The sequence below is a fragment of the Petromyzon marinus genome, chromosome 19 (assembly GCF_048934315.1).
Source record: "Petromyzon marinus isolate PM22_M1 ecotype Great Lakes invasive population chromosome 19, UKy_Petmar_22M1.pri1.0, whole genome shotgun sequence".
NCBI classification, from domain to species: Eukaryota; Metazoa; Chordata; class Hyperoartia; order Petromyzontiformes; family Petromyzontidae; genus Petromyzon; species Petromyzon marinus.
In genome coordinates this window covers 12,200,779-12,217,940 of record NC_133685.1, presented here as the reverse complement: position 1 = coordinate 12,217,940, position 17,162 = coordinate 12,200,779, and the positions used below count along the sequence as shown (strand labels likewise).

General features: G+C 36.9%; 1 protein-coding gene and 1 long non-coding RNA gene across 4 annotated transcripts in view; one reads left to right on the top strand and one right to left on the bottom strand.

The window, feature by feature from the left end:
* LOC116943721 (coiled-coil domain-containing protein 89) overlaps positions 1 to 17,162 on the top strand; it is an 86,125-nt gene that overhangs the window by 24,454 nt on the left and 44,509 nt on the right. The gene's annotated exons all lie outside the window — the stretch shown is intronic.
* LOC142925106 (uncharacterized) lies at positions 2,706 to 5,030 on the bottom strand. Its single transcript, XR_012942210.1, has 3 exons — positions 4,874 to 5,030; positions 3,862 to 4,023; positions 2,706 to 2,795 (listed from the first exon to the last, which is right to left on the bottom strand). It is a non-coding gene; the product is annotated as an uncharacterized LOC142925106 (long non-coding RNA).

The window sequence follows — 17,162 nt, the reverse complement described above, 5'->3', positions numbered from 1 at the left end:
TTATGTAATAGCAAGCTGCAAAGAAAATCAATAAAAATTCACATTAGAAGCCCTCATAGTTTACAGACTTGTCATTTTTTGTAATAATATGAAACAACATATAAGAGGACTCTTAATGATTGCCACACAGTTTTTCCAGTTAGATTTATACATGTATAGAAGGAAGTACATCCCAATGCATTCCATGATTTAATGTTTTGTCAAATAGAGTTTGATCGTGAAGTAATACGTTTTACGTAAGCCCAAGCACTCCAGGACTTAGAATGAGTATAAAAGCCTTACGTGTAGTTGACTGAGTCTTGACAGTTGTGTAAACCTTTGTGGTCGTGGTTTCTGCTGGAGTAGTGTAAACCTTTGTCTTAGTGGTTTCTTTCGGAGTAGTAGTAGAGACTTCTGGTTTGCTTGTAGTTACAGGTGCGGATGTAGAGGCTGATGTAAGGGAAAATATGCAAGGTTAGTTATTTTCTTGTTGATGCCAAGCAGTACGTTTGACAATAAAGTAGTACATAAACAATAAGGAATAGGTAATTTACCCTCAGGGTAGCAGGCTTGGAGAAGTTGAGCAAGCAAGCTGATGTGCTCATGATATTCAATAGGATAAACACGGACATAAGCAGCATCGGATGGGATAGATGGGCTGAAATAAATGATGGTTTCCGGGTGTTCCTCAGAGTTGCCGTCAAATATCTGAAAAATAAAAGCAGTCATTACGAAGATGGTTTAAAATATCCCGTCAGCATACTTGCATTGCGATTGTAAAATTACATGTTATTCCACAACACTCGCACAATTAACATGTTAAGACTCGTTGACGACTGTAAAAGTATTACCTTGTTTAGTGGAATCCATACAATTCCATCAACACTGTAGGAAATTGTGAATTTTGTAACCCACTCATTCTTTTCTTCCTTGCCCTTGATTTGTATACCAATAACTTCATTCCCTGGAGGGAACTGGAATTGTATGTATGGGTTGCTGTAAAAATTACAGAGAAAAATTAATGACAGCAAATGTACCGATGATTCTTATAATTATCTTAAGTAAACATGTCCTTGATGTGAGCATTTGCGATGAATATAAGGCGCACCTGTCATGTTTGTTTGGGGTCCAGGATTCATGAGAGTCCACCTCAGAACTTGCTGATTTTGCCGATGTTTGCTCATCACTTGAGGAGGAGTATGATATCTTCGGGATAGACATTATGTAATAGCAAGCTGCAAAGAAAATCAATAAAAATTCACATTAGAAGCCCTCATAGTTTACAGACTTGTCATTTTTTGTAATAATATGAAACAACATATAAGAGGAATCTTAATGATTGCCGCACAGTTTTTCCAGTTAGATTTATACATGTATAGAAGGAAGTACATCCCAATGCATTCCATGATTTAATGTTTTGTCAAATAGAGTTTGATCGTGAAGTAATACGTTTTACGTAAGCCCAAGCACTTCAGGACTTAGAATGAGTATAAAAGCCTTACGTGTAGTTGACTGAGTCTTGACAGTTGTGTAAACCTTTGTGGTCGTGGTTTCTGCTGGAGTAGTGTAAACCTTTGTCTTTGTGGTTTCTTTCGGAGTAGTAGTAGAGACTTCTGGTTTGCTTGTAGTTACAGGTGCGGATGTAGAGGCTGATGTAAGGGAAAATATGCAAGGTTAGTTATTTTCTTGTTGATGCCAAGCAGTACGTTTGACAATAAAGTAGTACATAAACAATAAGGAATAGGTAATTTACCCTCAGGGTAGCAGGCTTGGAGAAGTTGAGCAAGCAAGCTGATGTGCTCATGATATTCAATAGGATAAACACGGACATAAGCAGCATCGGATGGGATAGATGGGCTGAAATAAATGATGGTTTCCGGGTGTTCCTCAGAGTTGCCGTCAAATATCTGAAAAATAAAAGCAGTCATTACGAAGATGGTTTAAAATATCCCGTCAGCATACTGCATTGTGATTGTAAAATTACATGTTATTCCACAACACTCGCACAATTAACATGTTCAGATTCATTGACGACTGTAAAAGTATTACCTTGTTTAGTGGAATCCATACAATTCCATCAACACTGTAGGAAATTGTGAATTTTGTAACCCACTCATTCTTTTCTTCCTTGCCCTTGATTTGTATACCAATAACTTCATTCCCTGGAGGGAACTGGAATTGTATGTATGGGTTGCTGTAAAAATTACAGAGAAAAATTAATGACAGCAAATGTACCGATGATTCTTATAATTATCTTAAGTAAACATGTCCTTGATGTGAGCATTTGCGATGAGTATAAGGCACACCTGTCATGTTTGTTTGGGGTCCAGGATTCATGAGAGTCCACCTCAGAACTTGCTGATTTTGCCGATGTTTGCTCATCACTTGAGGAGGAGTATGTTATCTTCGGGATAGGCATTATGTAATAGCAAGCTGCAATGAAAATCAAACAAAATTCACGTTTAAACATTCATAGTTTACAGACGTGCCATTCTTTGTATTAATTTGAAACACATAAGAGCACTTATAGTTTACAGACGTGTCATATTTTGTTTTTAAAATTAGAAATGTAACGTTTGTGGTACAAATGTTTTTATTTTACATACAAATTATATTTGGAAATGTAATTCATTATCGATATTTTTTTCTCGAAATCGTGTATTATAGCATATTGTTCGTTTTCATATCAGCCCAAGACTTTCAGAGACTAAGTATAAAGGTCTTACGTGTAGTTGACTGAGTCTTGAGAGTAGTGGAAACCTTCCTTGTAGTGGATTCTTTTGGAGTAGTCGTAGAAACAGGTGGGGATGTGAAAACTGATGTAAGGAAAGCATTCAAAGTTAGTTTTTCCTTTATGCATAGAAATATCTTAAGCATGAACCAATGAAAGTAGTCAATTATATGTTTTAATGATAATATATCACAAGGGAATATTTACGTCTCACTCCTATCATACGGTATATAATAGTTAACTTTTTAAAAATCCCTTTAGGTATAGCAACAAATATTGCTTAATCTTACTATGATTGTGTTTAATATTTGGTTGTGCTGCATGCATACAGAATGTTGAGATTTCAAAATATAGCAATTAATAATTATATAGCAGTTGCTTTTAACATTTCTTTAAATGATCCCGCTAATTGTGTGCATATTACTCTTCACCTGTACGTCTAGAAGCATATGTATGTGTATATGATAAATATGCGTAATGCATATAGATACATTCTATTTGTGTATATTGAATGTTATACAAGTCATCTTCGTTCATATATATAAATACATGAGATGATAACTCAGTAGCTGGCCATATTCTGATGGGGCCAAGGAGATTCATTTTGGAATTTACACCATATTGCAGCAGAGCACGCATGATGCACATCACATTGAATAGTATGGTATCCTTGCCATGACCTCCCCTCATTGTGGAATGCCACTTTCGACCTGTGCATGAGTTGTAGAGATCTTATGTGTCTGTTTGGACCTGCTCGGATTTCCCCTAGCTCCAATGTATGGAATAGACGCATGGAAGAACGTTTGAATGAATAACGAAAAACGTTTACATTCCTTTCCAACCAAAGATGGTAGAATGATGGACACCACCACGACAATGAGTGTGGACCACTACCTGATTTCCATGGCTTGCCTCCAATCTAAATCACATCAAAACTATAGGACCATCTTCATTATTTGGTGCAATAATTTTAATTTTAACACGAGAAAATTAATACATTTTAATAATAAACCCAACTTCATGTTATTACTATTTTTCACAATTTCCATTTAGTTTCTTCTCTACTCTCGACTGAAAAAATTGTAACTAATTGCTGAAAACATTATAAGGACATGAACATAGGCACGTGGAATATTAATATTTAAACTTACGCGGCAGTGTAAATGGTGGCAGAGATTCTGTGAGTGGTAAAGCAGATCCTCCAGGTGTAGTTGTATGTCCAGTCGTCTTCGAAGTCGAGGATCTTTGTGTTGTTTTTGTTGTTTTGAGTGTCTGACTGGTGTAAGTTGTGTGTTCTTCCGGTGTTGTAGAGGCTAGACAGGGTAAAAATGTCATTAGAAAAGTACGTACATTTTTTTATTACATTATGTAGATTTTTATTCAGTTGTGTATAGTATTAGAATAGAAAATTGCTATCTGGGTATATTATTGCAAATACGTGTACACATTCTGCATGTGAACAGTACTTGCATGCAATGACTAACTTAATTGATAACATTATTCATTGCAAGCGTTCGTGACTGCAAGCAGTCATAATCTTTGGGTCTTTCGGTAAAGCCACGTAGATAGAAAAAATAGCTAAAATAAAAATCACGACGTTTCGCTCGCAACAACAAGCAATCGTCTTCAGGTGAAAAAGACGATTGTTTGTGTTGCGATCGAAACATCGTGATTTTGATAATTTGTTTCTATCTATGTGGCTTTACCGAAAGACCCAAAGAATGTTACTCATTACAACTGTTAAATTAATGTGTTTTAACTTCACATATTGTACAAATACCACCAGTTGAAAACTTTTGATGAGAAACATGAGCTAAAACGAATATATGTTGTGTTTAAGAAAACCGTGAAAGCAGGATAGTGATATATATATGTACTACGTATACATTTCAGGATACAATCATAATATGACTGAATTACTTTTGCAATACACTTTTTTAGATATCATATGCATCGTGATATTAAAATAATGATGAGTACCATGATGAAGGTGTTAAAATGTTTAATGTGGCCAATTATTTACATACTTTATTAATATACATTATATGTTGGGAATCATCTTTTAGTAGCAGCTGAAAGCTAGGTTAGATATTTTCTTGCTGATGCCAAGCAGTACGTTTGACAATAAAGTGGGAGAAAAAAAATAAGGAATAGGTAATTTACCAACAGGGTAGCAGGCTTGGAGAAGTTGAGCAAGTAAGCTGATGTGCTCATGATATTCAATAGGATAAACACGGACATAAGCAGCATTGGATGGGATAGATGGGCTGAAATAAATGATGGTTTCCGGGTGTCCCTCAGAGTTGCCGTCAAATATCTGAAAAATAAAAGCAGTCATTACGAAGATGGTTTAAAATATCCCGTCAGCATACTTGCACTGTGATTGTAAAGTTACATGTTATTCCACAACACTCGCACAATTAACATGTTCAGATTCATTGACGACTGTAAAAGTATTACCTTGTTTAGTGGAATCCATACAATCCCATCAACACTGTAGGAAATTGTGAATTTTGTAACCCACTCATTCTTTTCTTCCTTGCCCTTGATTTGTATACCAATAACTTCATTCCCTGGAGGGAACTGGAATTGTATGTATGGGTTGCTGTAAAAATTACAGAGAAAAATTAATGACAGCAAATGTACCGATGATTCTTATAATTATCTTAAGTAAACATGTCCTTGATGTGAGCATTTGCGATGAGTATAAGGCGCACCTGTCATGTTTGTTTGGGGTCCAGGATTCATGAGAGTCCACCTCAGAACTTGCTGATTTTGCCGATGTTTGCTCATCACTTGAGGAGGAGTATGATATCTTCGGGATAGGCATTATGTAATAGCAAGCTGCAAAGAAAATCAATAAAAATTCACATTAGAAGCCCTCATAGTTTACAGACTTGTCATTTTTTGTAATAATATGAAACAACATATAAGAGGAATCTTAATGATTGCCACACAGTTTTTCCAGTTAGATTTATACATGTATAGAAGGAAGTACATCCCAATGCATTCCATGATTTAATGTTTTGTCAAATAGAGTTTGATCGTGAAGTAATACGTTTACGTAAGCCCAAGAATTCCAGGACTTAGAATGAGTATAAAAGCCTTACGTGTAGTTGACTGAGTCTTGACAGTTGTGTAAACCTTTGTGGTCGTGGTTTCTGCTGGAGTAGTGTAAACCTTTGTTTTAGTGGTTTCTTTCGGAGTAGTAGTAGAGACTTCTGGTTTGCTTGTAGTTACAGGTGCGGATGTAGAGGCTGATGTAAGGGAAAATATGCAAGGTTAGTTATTTTCTTGTTGATGCCAAGCAGTACGTTTGACAATAAAGTAGTACATAAACAATAAGGAATAGGTAATTTACCCTCAGGGTAGCAGGCTTGGAGAAGTTGAGCAAGCAAGCTGATGTGCTCATGATATTCAATAGGATAAACACGGACATAAGCAGCATTGGATGGGATAGATGGGCTGAAATAAATGATGGTTTCCGGGTGTCCCTCAGAGTTGCCGTCAAATATCTGAAAAATAAAAGCAGTCATTACGAAGATGGTTTGCATTGCATTGTGATTGTAAAGTTACATGTTATTCCACAACACTCGCACAATTAACATGTTCAGATTCATTGACGACTGTAAAAGTATTACCTTGTTTAGTGGAATCCATACAATCCCATCAACACTGTAGGAAATTGTGAATTTTGTAACCCACTCATTCTTTTCTTCCTTGCCCTTGATTTGTATACCAATAACTTCATTCCCCGGAGGGAACTGGAATTGTATGTATGGGTTGCTGTAAAAATTACAGAGAAAAATTAATGACAGCAAATGTACCGATGATTCTTATAATTATCTTAAGTAAACATGTCCTTGATGTGAGCATTTGCGATGAGTATAAGGCGCACCTGTCATGTTTGTTTGGGGTCCAGGATTCATGAGAGTCCACCTCAGAACTTGCTGATTTTGCCGATGTTTGCTCATCACTTGAGGAGGAGTATGATATCTTCGGGATAGGCATTATGTAATAGCAAGCTGCAAAGAAAATCAATAAAAATTCACATTAGAAGCCCTCATAGTTTACAGACTTGTCATTTTTTGTAATAATATGAAACAACATATAAGAGGAATCTTAATGATTGCCACACAGTTTTTCCAGTTAGATTTATACATGTATAGAAGGAAGTACATCCCAATGCATTCCATGATTTAATGTTTTGTCAAATAGAGTTTGATCGTGAAGTAATACGTTTACGTAAGCCCAAGAACTCCAGGACTTAGAATGAGTATAAAAGCCTTACGTGTAGTTGACTGAGTCTTGACAGTTGTGTAAACCTTTGTGGTCGTGGTTTCTGCTGGAGTAGTGTAAACCTTTGTTTTAGTGGTTTCTTTCGGAGTAGTAGTAGAGACTTCTGGTTTGCTTGTAGTTACAGGTGCGGATGTAGAGGCTGATGTAAGGGAAAATATGCAAGGTTAGTTATTTTCTTGTTGATGCCAAGCAGTACGTTTGACAATAAAGTAGTACATAAACAATAAGGAATAGGTAATTTACCCTCAGGGTAGCAGGCTTGGAGAAGTTGAGCAAGCAAGCTGATGTGCTCATGATATTCAATAGGATAAACACGGACATAAGCAGCATTGGATGGGATAGATGGGCTGAAATAAATGATGGTTTCCGGGTGTCCCTCAGAGTTGCCGTCAAATATCTGAAAAATAAAAGCAGTCATTACGAAGATGGTTTGCATTGCATTGTGATTGTAAAGTTACATGTTGTTCCACAACACTCGCACAATTAACATGTTCAGATTCATTGACGACTGTAAAAGTATTACCTTGTTTAGTGGAATCCATACAATCCCATCAACACTGTAGGAAATTGTGAATTTTGTAACCCACTCATTCTTTTCTTCCTTGCCCTTGATTTGTATACCAATAACTTCATTCCCCGGAGGGAACTGGAATTGTATGTATGGGTTGCTGTAAAAATTACAGAGAAAAATTAATGACAGCAAATGTACCGATGATTCTTATAATTATCTTAAGTAAACATGTCCTTGATGTGAGCATTTGCGATGAGTATAAGGCGCACCTGTCATGTTTGTTTGGGGTCCAGGATTCATGAGAGTCCACCTCAGAACTTGCTGATTTTGCCGATGTTTGCTCATCACTTGAGGAGGAGTATGATATCTTCGGGATAGGCATTATGTAATAGCAAGCTGCAAAGAAAATCAATAAAAATTCACATTAGAAGCCCTCATAGTTTACAGACTTGTCATTTTTTGTAATAATATGAAACAACATATAAGAGGAATCTTAATGATTGCCACACAGTTTTTCCAGTTAGATTTATACATGTATAGAAGGAAGTACATCCCAATGCATTCCATGATTTAATGTTTTGTCAAATAGAGTTTGATCGTGAAGTAATACGTTTACGTAAGCCCAAGAACTCCAGGACTTAGAATGAGTATAAAAGCCTTACGTGTAGTTGACTGAGTCTTGACAGTTGTGTAAACCTTTGTGGTCGTGGTTTCTGCTGGAGTAGTGTAAACCTTTGTTTTAGTGGTTTCTTTCGGAGTAGTAGTAGAGACTTCTGGTTTGCTTGTAGTTACAGGTGCGGATGTAGAGGCTGATGTAAGGGAAAATATGCAAGGTTAGTTATTTTCTTGTTGATGCCAAGCAGTACGTTTGACAATAAAGTAGTACATAAACAATAAGGAATAGGTAATTTACCCTCAGGGTAGCAGGCTTGGAGAAGTTGAGCAAGCAAGCTGATGTGCTCATGATATTCAATAGGATAAACACGGACATAAGCAGCATTGGATGGGATAGATGGGCTGAAATAAATGATGGTTTCCGGGTGTCCCTCAGAGTTGCCGTCAAATATCTGAAAAATAAAAGCAGTCATTACGAAGATGGTTTGCATTGCATTGTGATTGTAAAGTTACATGTTGTTCCACAACACTCGCACAATTAACATGTTCAGATTCATTGACGACTGTAAAAGTATTACCTTGTTTAGTGGAATCCATACAATCCCATCAACACTGTAGGAAATTGTGAATTTTGTAACCCACTCATTCTTTTCTTCCTTGCCCTTGATTTGTATACCAATAACTTCATTCCCCGGAGGGAACTGGAATTGTATGTATGGGTTGCTGTAAAAATTACAGAGAAAAATTAATGACAGCAAATGTACCGATGATTCTTATAATTATCTTAAGTAAACATGTCCTTGATGTGGGCATTTGTGATGAGTATAAGGCGCACCTGTCATGTTTGTTTGGGGTCCAGGATTCATGAGAGTCCACCTCAGAACTTGCTGATTTTGCCGATGTTTGCTCATCACTTGAGGAGGAGTATGATATCTTCGGGATAGGCATTATGTAATAGCAAGCTGCAAAGAAAATCAATAAAAATTCACATTAGAAGCCCTCATAGTTTACAGACTTGTCATTTTTTGTAATAATATGAAACAACATATAAGAGGAATCTTAATGATTGCCGCACAGTTTTTCCAGTTAGATTTATACATGTATAGAAGGAAGTACATCCCAATGCATTCCATGATTTAATGTTTTGTCAAATAGAGTTTGATCGTGAAGTAATACGTTTTACGTAAGCCCAAGAACTCGAGGACTTAGAATGAGTATAAACGCCTTACGTGTAGTTGACTGAGTCTTGACAGTTGTGTAAACCTTTGTGGTCGTGGTTTCTGCTGGAGTAGTGTAAACCTTTGTTTTAGTGGTTTCTTTCGGAGTAGTAGTAGAGACTTCTGGTTTGCTTGTAGTTACAGGTGCGGATGTAGAGGCTGATGTAAGGGAAAATATGCAAGGTTAGTTATTTTCTTGTTGATGCCAAGCAGTACGTTTGACAATAAAGTAGTACATAAAAAATAAGGAATAGGTAATTTACCCTCAGGGTAGCAGGCTTGGAGAAGTTGAGCAAGCAAGCTGATGTGCTCATGATATTCAATAGGATAAACACGGACATAAGCAGCATTGGATGGGATAGATGGGCTGAAATAAATGATGGTTTCCGGGTGTCCCTCAGAGTTGCCGTCAAATATCTGAAAAATAAAAGCAGTCATTATGAAGATGGTTTAAAATATCCCGTCAGCATACTTGCACTGTGATTGTAAAATTACATGTTATTCCACAACACTCGCACAATTAACATGTTCAGATTCATTGACGACTGTAAAAGTATTACCTTGTTTAGTGGAATCCATACAATCCCATCAACACTGTAGGAAATTGTGAATTTTGTAACCCACTCATTCTTTTCTTCCTTGCCCTTGATTTGTATACCAATAACTTCATTCCCCGGAGGGAACTGGAATTGTATGTATGGGTTGCTGTAAAAATTACAGAGAAAAATTAATGACAGCAAATGTACCGATGATTCTTATAATTATCTTAAGTAAACATGTCCTTGATGTGAGCATTTGTGATGAGTATAAGGCGCACCTGTCATGTTTGTTTGGGGTCCAGGATTCATGAGAGTCCACCTCAGAACTTGCTGATTTTGCCGATGTTTGCTCATCACTTGAGGAGGAGTATGATATCTTCGGGATAGGCATTATGTAATAGCAAGCTGCAAAGAAAATCAATAAAAATTCACATTAGAAGTTCTCATAGTTTACAGACTTGTCATTTTTTGTAATAATACGAAACAACATATAAGAGGAATCTTAATGATTGCCGCACAGTTTTTCCAGTTAGATTTATACATGTATAGAAGGAAGTACATCCCAATGCATTCCATGATTTAATGTTTTGTCAAATAGAGTTTGATCGTGAAGTAATACGTTTTACGTAAGCCCAAGAACTCCAGGACTTAGAATGAGTATAAAAGCCTTACGTGTAGTTGACTGAGTCTTGACAGTTGTGTAAACCTTTGTGGTCGTGGTTTCTGCTGGAGTAGTGTAAACCTTTGTTTTAGTGGTTTGTTTCGGAGTAGTAGTAGAGACTTCTGGTTTGCTTGTAGTTACAGGTGCGGATGTAGAGGCTGATGTAAGGGAAAATATGCAAGGTTAGTTATTTTCTTGTTGATGCCAAGCAGTACGTTTGACAATAAAGTAGTACATAAACAATAAGGAATAGGTAATTTACCCTCAGGGTAGCAGGCTTGGAGAAGTTGAGCAAGCAAGCTGATGTGCTCATGATATTCAATAGGATAAACACGGACATAAGCAGCATTGGATGGGATAGATGGGCTGAAGTAAATGATGGTTTCCGGGTGTCCCTCAGAGTTGCCGTCAAATATCTGAAAAATAAAAGCAGTGATTACGAAGATGGTTTAAAATATCCCATCAGCATACTTGCATTGCGATTGTAAAATTACATGTTATTCCACAACACTCGCACAATTAACATGTTCAGATTCATTGACGACTGTAAAAGTATTACCTTGTTTAGTGGAATCCATACAATTCCATCAACACTGTAGGAAATTGTGAATTTTGTAACCCACTCATTCTTTTCTTCCTTGCCCTTGATTTGTATACCAATAACTTCATTCCCTGGAGGGAACTGGAATTGTATGTATGGGTTGCTGTAAAAATTACAGAGAAAAATTAATGACAGCAAATGTACCGATGATTCTTATAATTATCTTAAGTAAACATGTCCTTGATGTGAGCATTTGTGATGAGTATAAGACGCACCTGTCATGTTTGTTTGGGGTCCAGGATTCATGAGAGTCCACCTCAGAACTTGCTGATTTTGCCGATGTTTGCTCATCACTTGAGGAGGAGTATGATATCTTCGGGATAGGCATTATGTAATAGCAAGCTGCAAAGAAAATCAATAAAAATTCACATTAGAAGCCCTCATAGTTTACAGACTTGTAATTTTTTGTAATAATATGAAACAACATATAAGAGGAATCTTAATGATTGCCGCACAGTTTTTCCAGTTAGATTTATACATGTATAGAAGGAAGTACATCCCAATGCATTCCATGATTTAATGTTTTGTCAAATAGAGTTTGATCGTGAAGTAATACTTTTACGTAAGCCCAAGAACTCCAGGACTTAGAATGAGTATAAAAGCCTTACGTGTAGTTGACTGAGTCTTGACAGTTGTGTAAACCTTTGTGGTCGTGGTTTCTGCTGGAGTAGTGTAAACCTTTGTCTTAGTGGTTTCTTTCGGAGTAGTAGTAGAGACTTCTGGTTTGCTTGTAGTTACAGGTGCGGATGTAGAGGCTGATGTAAGGGAAAATATGCAAGGTTAGTTATTTTCTTGTTGATGCCAAGCAGTACGTTTGACAATAAAGTAGTACATAAACAATAAGGAATAGGTAATTTACCCTCAGGGTAGCAGGCTTGGAGAAGTTGAGCAAGCAAGCTGATGTGCTCATGATATTCAATAGGATAAACACGGACATAAGCAGCATTGGATGGGATAGATGGGCTGAAATAAATGATGGTTTCCGGGTGTCCCTCAGAGTTGCCGTCAAATATCTGAAAAATAAAAGCAGTCATTACGAAGATGGTTTAAAATATCCCGTCAGCATACTTGCACTGTGATTGTAAAATTACATGTTATTCCACAACACTCGCACAATTAACATGTTCAGATTCATTGACGACTGTAAAAGTATTACCTTGTTTAGTGGAATCCATACAATTCCATCAACACTGTAGGAAATTGTGAATTTTGTAACCCACTCATTCTTTTCTTCCTTGCCCTTGATTTGTATACCAATAACTTCATTCCCCGGAGAGAACTGGAATTGTATGTATGGGTTGCTGTAAAAATTACAGAGAAAAATTAATGACAGCAAATGTACCGATGATTCTTATAATTATCTTAAGTAAACATGTCCTTGATGTGAGCATTTGCGATGAGTATAAGGCGCACCTGTCATGTTTGTTTGGGGTCCAGGATTCATGAGAGTCCACCTCAGAACTTGCTGATTTTGCCGATGTTTGCTCATCACTTGAGGAGGAGTATGATATCTTCGGGATAGGCATTATGTAATAGCAAGCTGCAAAGAAAATCAATAAAAATTCACATTAGAAGCCCTCATAGTTTACAGACTTGTCATTTTTTGTAATAATATGAAACAACATATAAGAGGAATCTTAATGATTGCCGCACAGTTTTTCCAGTTAGATTTATACATGTATAGAAGGAAGTACATCCCAATGCATTCCATGATTTAATGTTTTGTCAAATAGAGTTTTATCGTGAAGTAATACGTTTTACGTAAGCCCAAGAACTCGAGGACTTAGAATGAGTATAAAAGCCTTACGTGTAGTTGACTGAGTCTTGACAGTTGTGTAAACCTTTGTGGTCGTGGTTTCTGCTGGAGTAGTGTAAACTTTTGTTTTAGTGGTTTGTTTCGGAGTAGTAGTAGAGACTTCTGGTTTGCTTGTAGTTACAGGTGCGGATGTAGAGGCTGATGTAAGGGAAAATATGCAAGGTTAGTTATTTTCTTGTTGATGCCAAGCAGTACGTTTGACAATAAAGTAGTACATAAACAATAAGGAATAGGTAATTTACCCTCAGGGTAGCAGGCTTGGAGAAGTTGAGCAAGCAAGCTGATGTGCTCATGATATTCAATAGGATAAACACGGACATAAGCAGCATTGGATGGGATAGATGGGCTGAAATAAATGATGGTTTCCGGGTGTCCCTCAGAGTTGCCGTCAAATATCTGAAAAATAAAAGCAGTCATTCCGAAGATGGTTTAAAATATCCCGTCAGCATACTTGCACTGTGATTGTAAAATTACATGTTATTCCACAACACTCGCACAATTAACATGTTCAGATTCATTGACGACTGTAAAAGTATTACCTTGTTTAGTGGAATCCATACAATTCCATCAACACTGTAGGAAATTGTGAATTTTGTAACCCACTCATTCTTTTCTTCCTTGCCCTTGATTTGTATACCAATAACTTCATTCCCCGGAGGGAACTGGAATTGTATGTATGGGTTGCTGTAAAAATTACAGAGAAAAATTAATGACAGCAAATGTACCGATGATTATTATAATTATCTTAAGTAAACATGTCCTTGATGTGAGCATTTGCGATGAGTATAAGGCGCACCTGTCATGTTTGTTTGGGGTCCAGGATTCATGAGAGTCCACCTCAGAACTTGCTGATTTTGCCGATGTTTGCTCATCACTTGAGGAGGAGTATGATATCTTCGGGATAGGCATTATGTAATAGCAAGCTGCAAAGAAAATCAATAAAAATTCACATTAGAAGCCCTCATAGTTTACAGACTTGTCATTTTTTGTAATAATATGAAACAACATATAAGAGGAATCTTAATGATTGCCGCACAGTTTTTCCAGTTAGATTTATACATGTATAGAAGGAAGTACATCCCAATGCATTCCATGATTTAATGTTTTGTCAAATAGAGTTTGATCGTGAAGTAATACTTTTACGTAAGCCCAAGAACTCCGGGACTTAGAATGAGTATAAAAGCCTTACGTGTAGTTGACTGAGTCTTGACAGTTGTGTAAACCTTTGTGGTCGTGGTTTCTGCTGGAGTAGTGTAAACCTTTGTTGTAGTGGTTTCTTTCGGAGTAGTAGTAGAGACTTCTGGTTTGCTTGTAGTTACAGGTGCGGATGTAGAGGCTGATGTAAGGGAAAATATGCAAGGTTAGTTATTTTCTTGTTGATGCCAAGCAGTACGTTTGACAATAAAGTAGTACATAAACAATAAGGAATAGGTAATTTACCAACAGGGTAGCAGGCTTGGAGAAGTTGAGCAAGCAAGCTGATGTGCTCATGATATTCAATAGGATAAACACGGACATAAGCAGCATTGGATGGGATAGATGGGCTGAAATAAATGATGGTTTCCGGGTGTTCCTCAGAGTTGCCGTCAAATATCTGAAAAATAAAAGCAGTGATTACGAAGATGGTTTAAAATATCCCGTCAGCATACTTGCATTGTGATTGTAAAGTTACATGTTGTTCCACAACACTCGCACAATTAACATGTTCAGATTCATTGACGACTGTAAAAGTATTACCTTGTTTAGTGGAATCCATACAATTCCATCAACACTGTAGGAAATTGTGAATTTTGTAACCCACTCATTCTTTTCTTCCTTGCCCTTGATTTGTATACCAATAACTTCATTCCCCGGAGGGAACTGGAATTGTATGTATGGGTTGCTGTAAAAATTACAGAGAAAAATTAATGACAGCAAATGTACTGATGATTCTTATAATTATCTTAAGTAAACATGTCCTTGATGTGAGCATTTGCGATGAGTATAAGGCGCACCTGTCATGTTTGTTTGGGGTCCAGGATTCATGAGAGTCCACCTCAGAACTTGCTGATTTTGCCGATGTTTGCTCATCACTTGAGGAGGAGTATGATATCTTCGGGATAGGCATTATGTAATAGCAAGCTGCAAAGAAAATCAATAAAAATTCACATTAGAAGTTCTCATAGTTTACAGACTTGTCATTTTTTGTAATAATATGAAACAACATATAAGAGGAATCTTAATGATTGCCGCACAGTTTTTCCAGTTAGATTTATACATGTATAGAAGGAAGTACATCCCAATGCATTCCATGATTTAATGTTTTGTCAAATAGAGTTTGATCGTGAAGTAATACGTTTTACGTAAGCCCAAGAACTCCAGGACTTAGAATGAGTATAAAAGCCTTACGTGTAGTTGACTGAGTCTTGACAGTTGTGTAAACCTTTGTGGTCGTGGTTTCTGCTGGAGTAGTGTAAACCTTTGTTTTAGTGGTTTGTTTCGGAGTAGTAGTAGAGACTTCTGGTTTGCTTGTAGTTACAGGTGCGGATGTAGAGGCTGATGTAAGGGAAAATATGCAAGGTTAGTTATTTTCTTGTTGATGCCAAGCAGTACGTTTGACAATAAAGTAGTACATAAACAATAAGGAATAGGTAATTTACCCTCAGGGTAGCAGGCTTGGAGAAGTTGAGCAAGCAAGCTGATGTGCTCATGATATTCAATAGGATAAACACGGACATAAGCAGCATTGGATGGGATAGATGGGCTGAAGTAAATGATGGTTTCTGGGTGTCCCTCAGAGTTGCCGTCAAATATCTGAAAAATAAAAGCAGTCATTACGAAGATGGTTTGCATTGCATTGTGATTGTAAAGTTACATGTTGTTCCACAACACTCGCACAATTAACATGTTCAGATTCATTGACGACTGTAAAAGTATTACCTTGTTTAGTGGAATCCATACAATTCCATCAACACTGTAGGAAATTGTGAATTTTGTAACCCACTCATTCTTTTCTTCCTTGCCCTTGATTTGTATACCAATAACTTCATTCCCCGGAGGGAACTGGAATTGTATGTATGGGTTGCTGTAAAAATTACAGAGAAAAATTAATGACAGCAAATGTACCGATGATTCTTATAATTATCTTAAGTAAACATGTCCTTGATGTGAGCATTTGCGATGAGTATAAGGCGCACCTGTCATGTTTGTTTGGGGTCCAGGATTCATGAGAGTCCACCTCAGAACTTGCTGATTTTGCCGATGTTTGCTCATCACTTGAGGAGGAGTATGATATCTTCGGGATAGGCATTATGTAATAGCAAGCTGCAAAGAAAATCAATAAAAATTCACATTAGAAGCCCTCATAGTTTACAGACTTGTCATTTTTTGTAATAATATGAAACAACATATAAGAGGAATCTTAATGATTGCCGCACAGTTTTTCCAGTTAGATTTATACATGTATAGAAGGAAGTACATCCCAATGCATTCCATGATTTAATGTTTTGTCAAATAGAGTTTGATCGTGAAGTAATACGTTTTACGTAAGCCCAAGAACTCCAGGACTTAGAATGAGTATAAAAGCCTTACGTGTAGTTGATTGAGTCTTGACAGTTGTGTAAACCTTTGTGGTCGTGGTTTCTGCTGGAGTAGTGTAAACCTTTGTTTTAGTGGTTTGTTTCGGAGTAGTAGTAGAGACTTCTGGTTTGCTTGTAGTTACAGGTGCGGATGTAGAGGCTGATGTAAGGGAAAATATGCAAGGTTAGTTATTTTCTTGTTGATGCCAAGCAGTACGTTTGACAATAAAGTAGTACATAAACAATAAGGAATAGGTAATTTACCCTCAGGGTAGCAGGCTTGGAGAAGTTGAGCAAGCAAGCTGATGTGCTCATGATATTCAATAGGATAAACACGGACATAAGCAGCATTGGATGGGATAGATGGGCTGAAATAAATGATGGTTTCCGGGTGTCCCTCAGAGTTGCCGTCAAATATCTGAAAAATAAAAGCAGTGATTACGAAGATGGTTTAAAATATCCCATCAGCATACTTGCATTGCGATTGTAAAATTACATGTTATTCCACAACACTCGCACAATTAACATGTTCAGATTCATTGACGACTGTAAAAGTATTACCTTGTTTAGTGGAATCCATACAATTCCATCAACACTGTAGGAAATTGTGAATTTTGTAACCCACTCATTCTTTTC